This window comes from Lycorma delicatula, chromosome 5 (assembly GCF_047948215.1).
Source record: "Lycorma delicatula isolate Av1 chromosome 5, ASM4794821v1, whole genome shotgun sequence".
In the NCBI taxonomy this organism is placed as follows: Eukaryota; Metazoa; Arthropoda; class Insecta; order Hemiptera; family Fulgoridae; genus Lycorma; species Lycorma delicatula.
In genome coordinates this window covers 147993394-148007476 of record NC_134459.1, presented here as the reverse complement: position 1 = coordinate 148007476, position 14083 = coordinate 147993394, and the positions used below count along the sequence as shown (strand labels likewise).

The 14083-nt window shown below is 32.2% G+C and overlaps 2 protein-coding genes across 6 annotated transcripts in view; one reads left to right on the top strand and one right to left on the bottom strand.

The window, feature by feature from the left end:
* Positions 1–14083, top strand: part of LOC142325476 (uncharacterized) — a 388745-nt gene that overhangs the window by 149809 nt on the left and 224853 nt on the right. The gene's annotated exons all lie outside the window — the stretch shown is intronic.
* Positions 1–14083, bottom strand: part of LOC142325477 (neuronal acetylcholine receptor subunit alpha-7-like) — a 909238-nt gene that overhangs the window by 868636 nt on the left and 26519 nt on the right. The window lies entirely within an intron of this gene.

Sequence of the window (14083 nt, the reverse complement as noted above, 5' to 3'; positions counted from 1 at the left end):
TATTTCCTTTTTTTGACGCATTTTCAGTAATTCTAAGCTTTTGTTTCGATCTGGAAAGACTTTATCTCTAAGAATCTTACTTTAATCTCGTTATTCTATTTTATTTTGTTTCTGTATTTTTCCTTTCTTTCTTGCAATCACATATACGCATGCACGCGCCCACACGCTCATCATTACAAACTCTTTTACTCATTCTACATTTCATCAACCTACCTTCTTATCTAACATTAATTTGTTCTTGTATCTGTGTATACACCGATCTCTTTTTCTCAATTTGTTAAAATACTTAATTGAATTGTTACTTGGTAATTTACTGTTTTTCCTTTTCTATTTCTTAATTCCAATTAAAATCAGTGAATCGATTTAACGGTAATTGGTGTAGATGTTGATCTCACTAATGTTTTTTTTCTGAGTGAAAAACGCTTCATCGCTCGACACAATGTATTTGTTGTAATAAAGAAAGATATATCACATTATATATCTCAATTAAAATAATAAAATCACCATCTGCTTTACGGCAATTGGCATAGCTAAAACACACTACAGTAATTCAAATACTTTACTATAAACGGACGGCCCTAAGAAACAGTAAAAAATGATATAACATTTCATCATCCCCCTAGAACAGTTTGCATGTTAGCGCCAAGGTTAAACTTCTGACGCAAAACCGCATAATAGATACAATTCACAAGGATATGGGTGCACTGTTAGTTAGCAGTTGCAGCGTGCTCAAATGGGTGCATCTGTTTGCGTCGTCAGATATCCATGATTGATTCTAGGGTGCCCTATTCCCAAACGGCAAATAGTAACCTTCTCTCGACGTTTATTTCTGCATGAGAAGCTCCACGGTGACAGAGTGTTCATTATTGGTTGTAGTTTATTGTTAATATTAGCATCCCACACATTGCTACTCATCATGAACCATCCTCTTTAGAAAACAGACAGATTGTTCGAAGCGATGCGTTTGCTGAAAGGAAACTGGAAACAAGCCTCTTTTGCGGCACCATCAACGCGCTCATTGCCAGATTATCATCACTAATGTATTATTCACTGATATTTGCATCTATCCTGTAAGTATTTTATATGCATAATTCTAACGTCTATTTTTTCCTTCCAGCTTTTATATATATGTATATACGAGGTGTGTGAGAAAAGTAATGAGACTGACCTTTTACTTACAAAGTTTTTATTCTTTTCAAACAACAATATTATCCCCTTCAAAGCAGTTCCCTTGGACAGCTATACACCGGCGGAGTCGTTGTTTCCACTCCTGGTAGCAGCGCTGGAAGGCTTCAATTGGTAGGGCTTTTAACTGGTCGGTCACGGTCTTTTGAATGTGCTCCAGAGTTCCAAAATGACGTCCTTTTAAGACATGTTTCAATTTCGGGAAAAGAAAAAAGTCACAAGGACTCGAATCAGGTGAATGGGTGGGCTGATTAACTGTAAAAATGCGTTTTGAGGTAAAAATTCACTAATGGAAAAGACCGTGTGACACGGGGCATTGTCATGATGAAGCATCCACTTGTCTGCAATGTCTGGTCTCACGCGAATCACTCTTTTCCTGAGCCTTTCAAGGACACCTTTGTAAAACACTTGGTTGACAGTTTATCATGGAGGAACAAATTTTTTATGCACGATACCCCGCTGTCAAAAAAGCAAATCAGCATGGTTTTGATCTTTGATTTGCTCATTAGATATTTTTTTGATCGAGGAGATGACGGAGTGTGCCACTCTTCGCTTTGCCGCTTTGTTTCAGGATCGTACTCAAATATCCAGGATTCATCACCTGTGATCACACGATTGAAGAATTCTTGGTCATTGTCAATCCTCTGAAGAAGATCAACGCACACGTTTCTTCGTTTGTCCTTCTGTTCCGTTGAGGTTTTTCGGCACCAATTTCGCACAAACCTTTCGCATGTCTAAATCGTCTGTCAAAATTTGATGTACGGTGAAAGTGTTTAAATTTAACTGTTCACTCATCATCCTTATTGTTAAACGACGGTCTGATCTCACAAGAATCCTCACACGTTCAACGTTTTCGAAGGTCTCCCTGAGCGAGATTGATCTTGAACGTGTTCTCGGCCATCCAAAAATGGTTTGTGCCAGCGGAAAACTTATGCTCTTGATAAGCAATGTTCCCTATAGAACTGTTTCAACTTTTCATAGCTCACACTCGCGGATTCTCCAAGTTGATTCACAAAACTTGATTGCACAACGTTACTCTAAATTCCGATGCTTCATTTTCGTAACAAACAAAAACACAACACTGATGGCGCTGTCAAAGATAATGTGTTGGCTGAACGGAGTTGAACTCGTACTGAGCATGTGGAACGGATGAACAAACCGGTCTAGCACAGACCGGTAGACACAGCGTTGCCAAATCGCTCGCAGTGTTACCAATCTCTTTTCTCACACACCTCGTATATATGTATATGTACTGTTGGGCTGTTATGTGTAGTGTGTGTATATACACTACACACATTATATTATACACACACACACACAATTTAGCTATATTTCAACAGAAAGCACAGTATAACGGACCAGGATAACAAATGTCTTCCAATTAAGAAGAGAAAGAAAGAGAAAATAAAGAAAGAAGGATCTAGAAGGAATTAAAAGGAATGTTTTTTTTTTTAGAATAACGGATCCGTTTAACGATTTGTTATTGATAGTACAGACAATGGCACCTCCAAAACCTCCTGTTTGACCAGAAGGATAACCGGACCGGAAAAAGAACTTATAGAAAAAGGTAAGGGCACGGACGATGAAAATTATTACTCTTCAATAATCAAAAGATGGGTCGAGTTTTTATTTGAATTACTATTTTGTATGTAATGTATATTACATAATGTATATTATTATAATTATTTCTTTGTATATTTTTAGAGGATAAATTGTGTTTATAAAAAACTTTTACTTTTGTTAGCCTCTCAATATTCTTATCAAACCGCGAACTCATTTATATATGTATATGTACATATTCATATATATTCTCAATGAAAATTATTGCGCTTCAACAATCAAAAGGACGGGTCGATTAATGATTCTGCAGGCCAGGAGCTATAAATACTGTCGGGGACCAACGACAGAATTAGTAGTTTTGCAAGGGCGAGAGTTATATAAACGTCCACACCAGTTATCGTGAGATTGAATCTCTGATTTTAAAAGTTTATTGGGTTCCTCCCACCTTCTAGATTATTTCAGCTCTTGTTATCGGTGTCTCCCACTACACTAGCCTAGGACTACTAAAATGTATGTCTATTTAATTCTTATCTTCCAAATTCTTAAATAGTCTCGCTTAACTAAAAATATTTTATTAAATAAAAATACATACATTGATGATATATACTGTGTTAATTATTTATTTCAGAATAATATTGATTATATTTTGAGTAAATTTAATAAATTCAACAAATGAATGAATAAATGATTTTAAGTTTTTTAAAGACATTGAAAATAAAGATAGGATAATTTTTTTATTTAACGATCGCAGAATTCAGTTGCTTTCGGGTAATAATTTATACACACGACGTTGTCTTTGTAGCTAACCAGTGCCATTTGGTCGGAAAAGTGTGTGTGTGTGTGTGTGTGTGTGTGTGTGTGTCATCTTAAAAAATACATCCTGAGTTTAATTGTATTTCTTTCTTTTTTTTTACTTTCATTTGTATATATTTTTGTGTTTAGTATCCGCATACAAAAATTTATAAAATTAAAAAAATACTGAAAATATGATTCTTCAGTTTTGTCTATATACAAGATAAAAACCAGCAAAATAAGTATATCAAATAATATTTATATAATTTTTAAATCTACTTTAAAAACATATATACACTCACAAAAAACCATGTTTGCATAATGAATACTACCGTATGATTTTAACGCAAAAAATTCATAAATTAAATTTTAGTAAACTTGCGTGGGATTTAATCGCCATCATTTTTAATATAGGCTACTGAAAATGTTGAAGAAAAAAATAATAAGAGAAAAAATAACTGTAATTTTGTTTAATGTTATGCAATTAAATCAGAGTTGTTATCCCTTTTTTTTTATTCTAAAATAACATTAATCTAAACTGTAATAAAAAAAAAATTTAGGATATCATTAAGGTAACTTGCTAAAAAAAATAATGAAATTATATTCAGCTATCTCGTTACAAAAGAAGTAATCTTTTACTATATATTACAAAACCTCTCCAGGAAATATCTCATTCCTTAATTTGAAATACGTTATTAAAACGTTTAACCGCTGGACCTAATTCTATTTTTCATTATTTGGTATATTATTAGACCAGTGAAATGATACTTAAAATAAATTTGTTTCTTAATTAATAATTTAAATTCAATTTATCAGATAAATAATTTTTTTTAATTTATAGTCGCATAAACAATTAAAGCCATTAGCCACTTATCAGTGTAATGTTATAATGTAATTGTACCAATAAATGTGTAGTTTTGAACAAACTCAGGCCTACCACTCCTGAGAAGTATGGTTAATTGAATCTAACCACCAAAGCACAACCACAGGTTAAACAAACAACAAACAAACCACTAAAGCACGCCGGCCTCCGTGGTGCAAGTTGTATCATGTCGGCCTTTTATCCGGAGGTTCCGGGTTCGAATCCCGGTCAGGCAAGGCATTTTCACACACGCTACAAATCATTCATCTCATCCTCTGAAGCAATATATAACGGTGGTCTCGGAGGTTAAAAAAAAAAATCACTAAAGCACACCGGTATTCATGATCTAGCATTCAAATCCGTGTAAAAGCGACTACTTTATTAGGATTTGAAACTGAGAGCTTTCGACTTTGAAATCGGCTGATTTATGACGATGAGTTTAGACCAATCGATATTATTTTATTAATTACATTTTTCAAAAGTTTATAAAAATAATAGCATTGTCATGAATTCTTCCACAACTGTAGGTCTAATAAATTGAAATTAAACGTTTATCATTATTCTCGATTGCTTTGAAAAGATATTATATCACGAAGTGAAATATGTTAAGTGTAATGTATCTGAAATATGTTATGTTTCAGATGATTTTTCGTATAGAATATGGAGTATACATTTTTTTTTGTTTCTTTAATCATGTATTTACAACCTGTTCCAATTAAGGAACTACAAGTAAATTGAATTATAAAAGAGCACGTGAAAAGGGCTTTCTAGCGAACATCGTCAATGAAGCGTACATACGTGAATACACATGTGTATGTATATATATATATTTATTCAACTTATACAAAAAGAGTCTATATAAACGAGCACATGAGCATTAAATGGGATCACAAAGATTCAAGATATCACAATACTCTTGTAAAAACACCAACCGACAAAGAATCCACAACATTGTTAAATAATAACGATAAAAAAAAATAGAGGCATAAAAAGTTCACGGAAAGAATTAAAAGGGCGCTAGGCTCGTCACTAAGGCTTAGTATCACATCTCTGATACCGAACCAGTTCAAGTATTCCAAGTCTTAGATATCCCAAGTCCAGCACTTGTTGGCGTTTCAGTCGCCGTATATCTTCATTGATATGTAGAAGATTAACTGCTAGAAAGTTCACATAACTGTCTAATTCTGTAGCTTAATCCGTTTGATCTCGTCACGAACTTAAGGCAATCCAAGGTAATTGTGAATTTCTTCTTTCCGAGCGAACCACGGTTTTTGTGCAATGGCTCCCACCAGCTTTTTCTGAAAACTTTAGAGCAAAAACTTTTTTGCTCTAAAGCTGTTTGTGCTATATGTCCAAACCGGTTTTAGGAACATAAATCGAAAGTTTCTTCTACAACAGCAGGTGCGAATTCGTACGTAGAAACCGATAAAGCCTCTTATACCTATTGTTAAGTTGCTTCCATTTCTCTCTCGCGTGGAACTTCCAATAAAAACAAAGAAATATATATTAGTTAATATAAAATATTATGAACATTTACATGTAGTACCTCTATGATAATTATGTCTGTGGTTTTCCCTGGTAACAGTCCTTACACTATTGTTAATATAATAAGGCTATTTATGGCGTAGGCTAAACCGACAAGAATCTTATCACGATCGAGCATTTCTTTCTGTAATTTATTATAATTTTCACTTTATTAGTGAAAATATCACGTTTTAGAACTTAATCTGTTAAATTCAGTGTAAAATGAGCTCGGTCTATTATTATAGAATCCGAGCTTATAGGTTAATTTTAAAATTAATTATAAATTATAATTAATTATAGTATGTAAATAAATATTTATAAAAATATTAACAAATTATGAAATTAATTATAATGTAACATTTTTAGTACATTCTAAATTTGGGAACTATTTTATGTAAGTTTAAAATATGCATGATGAATAAAATTAAGTCACTAAATTATATTTCACCATGAAATTAATTATAACCATTAAACTTAGTCACGAAACGATTTATTATATCTAAAAGAAAATATATAAAAATAACTTCAAATAAAAAAGTATGATGTGTACACCACATGATTTCCTTGTACGCCTATTAAATTACATGTATACATTTTTTTGTTAATGAAAAGTACGTAACATTTTATTTCATTAATAACTTCTGATACTTATTCATTATTTTTTTATTGTTATTATTGAATTATTATTTATCGTAAATATTTTTTTTTCTATCAGAGGTTAATAATTATTAATATATTTAAATTAAAATAGATAGTCTGATTTGAACCCTTATTTAGGCTTATCTAAGCCTTCCCCTTATAAGATTCAAATATTTCATTAATTAAAATTTCATTTGGCTGTAACTCTGGAACCAATGAAAATAAGTACCACTTATATCGTTGAAAAGTTGTCAATCGGGGCTTACTGCTGCAGGTAAGAAAGATTCCAGAATATAAATTTTTCTGGATATTGGACTTTTTTGAGTAATTTCGGTTCAGTCGATTGCTATCAAATTGAGAAGTGCACAACTTGATGTTACGACAGTCCTAAATCTAAAATGTCAACATTCTACGGCTAATCGTTTTTGAGTTACGCGAGATACGCACGTACAGATGTCACGCCAGAAATAGTCAAAATTAATTCAGGGATGGTTAAAATGGAAATTTCCGTTGAAATCTGAAAACCGAAATTTTTCGCGATCACAATACTTCCTTTACTTTGTATAAGAAAGTAAAAACATCATCGGACTCATTAATCAAAATAGCTTATTTTTAATTTAATGAAGTGAAATTTAAAATTAATAGCGATTTGTTTTTCAAACTTTTCTAGTTTTATTAATTTAATTTCTGCCCGATTACATTAAGAAAAAGATTATATGCTTGGGTTGTATGTTCTTCTGTTCGTTTATGCCCATATCAACTTCAATAAAATCAGTAATACCTTTCCGAAGTTGAAGTAATACAACTCATCTCTTTCTGCGAGTCTATACGACAAGAGAAGAAAACAAATTTTTTCTTCTCTAAATATGACAGTGGGTGGCAACTCAAGTATGTTAAATTAATTTTTCTTTTAATTAATATATCGTAATTATATAATAAATATGTTTTTACATATTACTAAAATTATATCTTCCAAAATTATTATGCACATCTCTTATTTTTTTGAATTGTGTATTTAAATATTATTTACCTAAATGCAAAATTATATTCGTGTACTTTGATACTTTTATATCATCATAATTAAATATTAAAAAATATTTTTTGTTTTCTATAAGTTGAGATTCATATTTTCATTAGTTTTTTTTTAATTTAGTTTTTTATTCTAGATGTTTTATTTATATAAAAACCATTGATCATCCAATTGAGTCTAAATATTGTCCACAATCATGAGCACTGTTCTAAATACTGTTACTGTAATCCATAGAATAACTTTACGTGATTAGTGATTAGTTAAATGATTACTTAATATTTCTTTATTTACTTTTTAGCATATTTAATTATATTATGTTTTTAAGTGTTTTTACATTGTTGTGTCGTATTTTACTAAATGAGATGAGATGAATATGTTTTGTTATGAATGTTAGAGTGAACAATACAATAATGTTAATGAAATGCATATATTAACATCACCTGTGCTTGGCTAACTAGATATACAGCAAAAAAAAGAAGAAAACAAGACTGTACTAAAATATATCATAAGAAATATAAATAAGTAACATATGGAGCTGAACCTAGACAGGCAGCATATCAACCAACCATTATTTGTTATTTTATTACGGATCATTTATCATTCTTTTTTCTCAAATTTAAGAGTTTTTAATATCGAAACATCTTTTTTTTCCTAAAATGTACGTTGCAATCTGTTCAACTAGTAAACGATAAGCAACTCCCCTACGGCTCAATGAGATAAGGATATATAACATGAAAATGAGATGTAGTCTTGTACAGACTCAGGCCGACTAATCTGAAATGTCTGTGGTTAAATGAACCACCAACGTACACCGGTTCCAATCCCTAGTATTGAAGTCCGTGTAGAAAGAAATTATTTTCCGTGTAAGATAGAAATTATTTATCCAGTAACTTGTTTAGTGAATAAGGTACTTACTGAGAAATGTTAATGAACAAGGGCCAATAAAAAAGTTTTGAAATTTAAAAATGTTACTTAAAATATTGTGAAGTCATTGTATCTGTCCGTTTATTGGGTAAATAATTTCTTTTTTTTTGTCTTCAGTCATTTGACTGGTTTGATGCACCTCTCCAAGATTCCCTATCTAGTGCTAGTCGTTTCATTTCAGCATTTCACTGTATAGGAACAATCTTATTTAATCGGTTACAGTGAAAGCACTGAAATCACATGACCCAGAAAGATGTGTAGTATTAGCGTAAATTTAGTCTCAGCAGCGTTGGCTTGGTGACGTAACCTTCTCCTCCATCAATAACCTTCTTTATCACTATCAAAGAAGTGGCTGCCATTTTGAATAAAATCCTTATAAAAATCGTTACAAACTTATCGTTCCGCGTAATAGCAAGCAACTTTACTGTAATTTCATAAAAATCTGAAAAAAGTTTGTTGGTAACTGCACCACAAATTCTTAAACGAATTTTTTTTTTTGTCTTCAGTCATTTGACTGGTTTGATGCAGCTCTCCAAGACTCCCTATCTAGTGCTAGTCGTTTCATTTCAGTATACCCTCTACATCCTACATCCCTAACAATTTGTTTTACATATTCCAAACGTGGCCTGCCTACACAATTTTTTCCTTCTACCTGTCCTTCCAATATTAAAGCGACTATTCCAGGATGCCTTAGTATGTGGCCTATAAGTCTGTCTCTTCTTTTAACTATATTTTTCCAAATGCTTCTTTCTTCATCTATTTGTCGCAATACCTCTTCATTTGTCACTTTATCCACCCATCTGGTTTTTAACATTCTCCTATAGCACCACATTTCAAAAAGCTTCTAATCTCTTCTTCTCAGATACTCCGATTGTCCAAAGTTTCCAAATTTAATTAAGATTAAATTTCTGTCTTAATTCAAATGTTTAGCCCACTGGGCTTGCTCAGTGGTAAAATTCGTCGTTGCAAATCAGTTGTTTAACAGATGATTTTTGAATTCGAAGGTTCTGAGGTTCGAATCCTAGTAAAAGTTAAGTTACTTTTATGCGGAACTGAATACTAGACAGTGGATATCTGTGTACTTTGGTGGTTGGACTTCAATTTACCTCACATCTCAGGAATGTCGGCCTGAATCTGTACAAGACTGTACCTCATTTACATTTCATAGAATCTTTTTAATTTACATTTTCATACGTATCATTCTCATCTCATTCGGCTTTGGTGGAGGGATTGTTTATTTTTTAACTACTTGTGTGAAGAACAAGTACAAATATTTGTTCTTTTTTTGTATGTATTTGTTCTTTTTTTGTAAATGAAAAAAATTTATTTACTCCAATAGACGTTTTAAAACATCTTTAAAACGTCTACTTTATACTTTAAACTTTATTTCATTTATAAAGTATAATTTATAAATGAAATAAACAGACTTCAGAAAATATTAAACACTAGAAAATAATACTATATCCTATTCTTTATAAAATTTCCAGTTTTTGTACTCGGCTCCAAACAGAAAAGTTACTAAAGAAATTAAACAACCATCAAAATTCTTGAAGTTGATTACATTTTACTTATTTATTTATTAATTTTTTTTTTTTTAATTTTACTGGAGTAGGCTTAAAACAGCCGTAAAAATCCGTTTGTAAAATAAGCAAAATGCAAGAAGATTTGGTAAATAAAGTTAAAAAAGAATATATAAAGTATGATAAGTAGTAACTACCCACAACACAACCGATTTGTGTGATAGAATTGCATAGAATACTTTCTTTACTATTACTTTTTTCACTCTCTCTAACTTAAGTTGTAAAAGGTTTGCGTAAAAATTATTTGATTACAAGAATGACATCAGGTTATATAAATTGTACTACCATAATCCAATACTAGCAATTTGAATTAAAAAATATCTGTAGAGAACTTACTACTATAACCCAATTGATGAACCGTAAATTGATATGTTGAAAGATTTGTAACACATAACCTGGGTTGTTTTTAACTGAAGACTGCCACAATAAATCAAATCTTCACATATCCATTTATGGTTCATCAGAAAAGGATCAAGGTTGCCAATTATTCAATTAAATACAGCCTACAACTTATTTCTTCATTACCAACTAACTTTAACTAATTATTTCTTATTTAATTATTATCATTATTAATTAAGACTGTTAATTCATACTGAACAGAGAACAATTTAAATCAGAGAGAATCAATTAAATCCTCTATAACAAGAATTAATTTATTGAATATAATAATGTCTCTCAAATTGATATTCATCTTTTGCGAATTAAATTAAAAAACCTTCAAGAGTTGCAAGGCAAATATGATGCTATTCAAACGCAACTTGAAATGGAAGATGATGAGGATATTTGTTCAGCTGATATTAACAGTTGAATTAAAAGAAATCTTTAGAGGAACTTACTAAGTTCCTCTGAAGGTCCCCTTTTCTCTGAAGTTCTCTTTGTTTTCTCTACAGAACAAAGAAGTGAACATTGAAATCGATATCTTCGAAATATAAAAATGTTAAGTTCGTTTGTGTACGGCTTCAAAATCTCAAAATGTTCTGCACCGATTGAGCTCAAATTTTAGGACGATATATAACCCGCATCAAAGAATGTTTTCATCTATTTTTAATAAATCTAACTATCTATTTTTAATTTGTACATTTTTAATTTGGAAATGTAAACAAAGGAAAACCAATCAGATCAATGCAAGATGGCCGCTGTCAAACACAACGACCAATCACAAAGAGCCCGTATGACCGTTGCCAATGTAAACAAAATCACAACTCATTAAGCAAAAAATTTCTTTGAATTATATTTAACAGCTAAAACACCTGTATTTATTAAAAAAAAAAAGCCACCAAGAAGGATGACTTACAGTAAATAAATTAAAACACCCACATTTCTTATAGCCCAGATAGACTTAAGACTATGCAATCAAAAAAAGTCGAAATAACCAAATACACAGAAAATAATATCCCTACATAGTGACCAAAAAATCCTTTGTTAGGTCATTTTTTTACATATATATGACCAAACAATCGTTTTTTGGTCATTTAGCGTTCTTTGCTATGTAAAAGCAAAGATCAAAATTCACAAATAGTAATACTGAAACCACACAACTAAGTATTGATTTTTTTTTGTTTTTCTAACCTCCGGAACCACCGTTATGCATTGCTTCAGATGATGATATGAATGATTTATAGCGTATGAAAATGCCATGCCTGACCGGGATTCCAACTCGGAACCACCGGATTAAAGTCCGAGACGTTACCACTCGCGCCACGGAGGCCGGCAAACATATTCGTTAGGAGCCGAATAAAAACACGACTTACCAATATGGCGTTGTGTCTCAAACCAATTTTATACGGACTACAATTACTTTTAATACGCGAAACCCTTTGCAATGATTGAACATTAACTTAAACCTCTTCAAAAATTATTCCTTTTGAACTAAGCCACATTTTGATATCATTGTTTTTCTATAACACGGCTGGAATTCTTTTCGTTTAATGATAAGAAGCGTTGTCGAAGATAATAACCGAATTCTCTTCCAAAAGACATAATACACCGCTAAACTATTTCTAAATAATTCAAATTCGTGTAATTTTTTTACGAATCGCGTTATTATCAAAATCTCATCTTTTTCTCAATTGACCTGCGAGGTTTTGTTTTCTTTAGAGACCATAATTCATTAGTAGATTCATACTCGAGAATCACGTTGTACACTGAAGCAGCACAACTTCTACACGTTAGCAGTTTATTAACATCTGAAATCAACGCCGTTTGATTATTCTGTAATTTGTAAGCATTACTCTGCTTTTGTAAGCATTTAAAATTATGTGTTTTTCGCACGATTTGTGGGCTTTTTTTCGCAGCCCACAAATCTTCTTTATATATAAAAATGTTAAGTTCGTTTGTGTACGCTTCAAAAACACAAAATGTTCTACCCCGATTGAGCTCAACTTTTAGCACGATATATAACCCGCATCAAACATTGTTTTTATCTATTTTTCGCATCAGTCACATACCCGCGACCGCGAGAAAACAGTTTTTTCAACGGTCAGCTGTGTACCAGTGACCGCACCATCTGTCGGAAGCGAGGAGAACACTCGCCATACTAGCTAACGACAACCGCAGTCACATGTGAAACAATACCTGTTCCCAATTACATTGTTTATTAACAACAAAAAAAACATATCCACTTGCATCTGATTCAGATTATTATACAATCTGAATTAAATATTCACTTTAATCGAGGTACTTTTGTGTGATCGTGTCGTGATTGAGCTGCGCCTTTCACCAAGCTCTGAATTTATTAGAAAACGACCAACAGTGGGATATATGTATTAATGACGCGTGCAACACTGCACATCCAAACTAAAGTCGCACATTATTCGCAAATAATTCCGAATTAAAAAAAAAAAAAAAAAAAAAAAAAAAATTGACCGCTTGCTTCCCTTCATCCCCCACAGAGTTATGGGAAAAATATCGATCGCATATGGCTGAGGATATTTTGCATTGAGTACGCCTAGAAAATACCAATATGACCATGGAATTTACAGAAGGCATTTACAACGAAGCATTTATAAATATTGAAGACAAGTGCTTAGCTATTGCAAATAAAGTTCTTAGTCAATCGGGAATGCCAGCACCCACCCGAGCTGCGATTCCTTCATTTGATATGGATTTACGCCGTGAACAGAGTTACAACATTAGTGATCTTCAGTCATATGTCCAATCAAATATTCCCAAATTAACGCGTGTACAGAAAGGCATTTACGATCGCATAATGCAAATGATAAATGACGGAGTTGGGGGGACCTTCTTCTTGGATGCGCCAGGAGGAACTGGGCGCAGTTCCTCATTATAGATTGATTCTAGCAACGGTAATCAGCCAAAACTCTGCAACGGCACGCGACTTGCAGTTAAGAAATTGATGAATAACGTAGTGGAAGCAACGATTTTAACGGGGCCTTTCAATGGTGAAGATGTCCTCATTCCTTGAATATCCATAATCTCGACCGATACACCATTTTAATTTAAAAGATTGCAATTCCCAATTCGATAGGCATTTGCAATCACAATCAATAAATCTCAAGGTCAATCTTTAGAATTGTGTGGTTTAGATTTAGATGGGGATTGCTTCTCACATGGTCAACTGTATGTTGCGTGCTCCCGAGTCGGCAAATCAGATAGCCTTTATATCTACGCAGACAGTGGAAAAACAAAAAATATTGTATATCCACAAGTATTGCAAAATAAAACTTCTATGAAACGTATGCTTTGATTTTCTCATCCATGCAACCACAATGTGCCACAGTGAAGCGTGGCGGGAAGAGCTAGTATTTTATAAATGTAAAATGTGAATATATAAAAACAAAATTACGCGCGATGTATCGAATTGAAAATTGTGAACTTTTTAATTATGAGTCTAAAAACCGACAGACTGTACATGAATTTTTATCTTGTTACCTTCTAACTTGTATTTTCTTTTGAATTTAACGGGAATCAATTGTTACGGTCATTACCCAGATGGAAATTTGTAGCGTATGAAAAATGCAATGAAAA